The following is a 1,119-nucleotide window of genomic DNA, read 5'->3' as shown; positions in this document are numbered from 1 at the left end:
TGCTGATAGACTTTAAAGCTTTAATTTGCTGAAAATGTACTCCTTTCACCTCAGTACTTTTTAGTTTATATTTAAAAAAATCTCTGTCGGGTTCTGATCCTGGGCCAGCTGGTGAGAACGTGCGGATCTATTTTTATATACAACAGATCTCCTGTTGGGCTTATTTTAATAACTGCAGGGGACAAAACAAACCAACACGGTTCTCAGTCTGTGACCTGAGACAATTTATAGTAAATGCTGCCTCTGTCCACCTGCAAATCCCTGCAACCTTTGTTGCAACACTAACAGGGTTAGATCTGCTTATCTTGTCATCAAAATAAAAAAATCAGCTACAGATAATGGTAAAACAACAGCCTGCATTAATCTTTCTGTTGTGTCTGAACTCATTAAGGTGTAAACTTATGATGCCTCGTGTGGCTTGATAAGAGTTCACTGCTGATACTGCCCATCCTCTGCTTTTAGGAGTTTATACAACTGAGTGGCTGTTTCTAACAATTAAAATAAGTTTTTTAATATGCTAAGTCATGCATTCAGGATCCGTTGTATGTTAAGGCTCAAAAAGTTGCATTGTAACACAATTTTTTTTTTTTTTTTTTTTTTCATTTAGCCTTTATTTATCCAGGTTAGTCTCATTGAGCCACGAGAACTCATTTTCAAGAGAGACCTGTTTAGGGAGCACATGGTGGGGTTAAGGACCTTGCTCATGGGCCCAGAGTGGGGCGAATGAGGGTGGGGGCAAGTGTGGGTGTTTCACCTACCCCACCCACAATTTTTTTGATGTTGTTGGGGCCGGGACGTGAACCGGCGATCTTCGGATCACAAGCCCACCTCTCTAACCTCTGCGCCACCACTCCCCACTAAACCCATTGTCAGAGTATATTCAGTAGTTGTCATGCTCGGTGTTGTGTAGTCAGTAAGTTTGTATTTTATACTAAACTAAATTATCTGGGTATGGAAACCAAATCATATGAATGAACAAATCAACCTGACCGCAACAGAGCGGCAATTGTACGGAACTACCGTATTTTCCGGCGTATAAGTCGCTCCAAAGTATGACATCAGTCAAAAAAAGCATCATGAAGAGGAAAAAACATACATAAGTCGCTTCGGTGGATAAGT

Source organism: Nematolebias whitei, chromosome 18, assembly GCF_014905685.2.
Source record: "Nematolebias whitei isolate Nwh7 chromosome 18, NemWhi1, whole genome shotgun sequence".
NCBI classification, from domain to species: Eukaryota; Metazoa; Chordata; class Actinopteri; order Cyprinodontiformes; family Rivulidae; genus Nematolebias; species Nematolebias whitei.
This window is presented reverse-complemented; position numbering follows the sequence as displayed.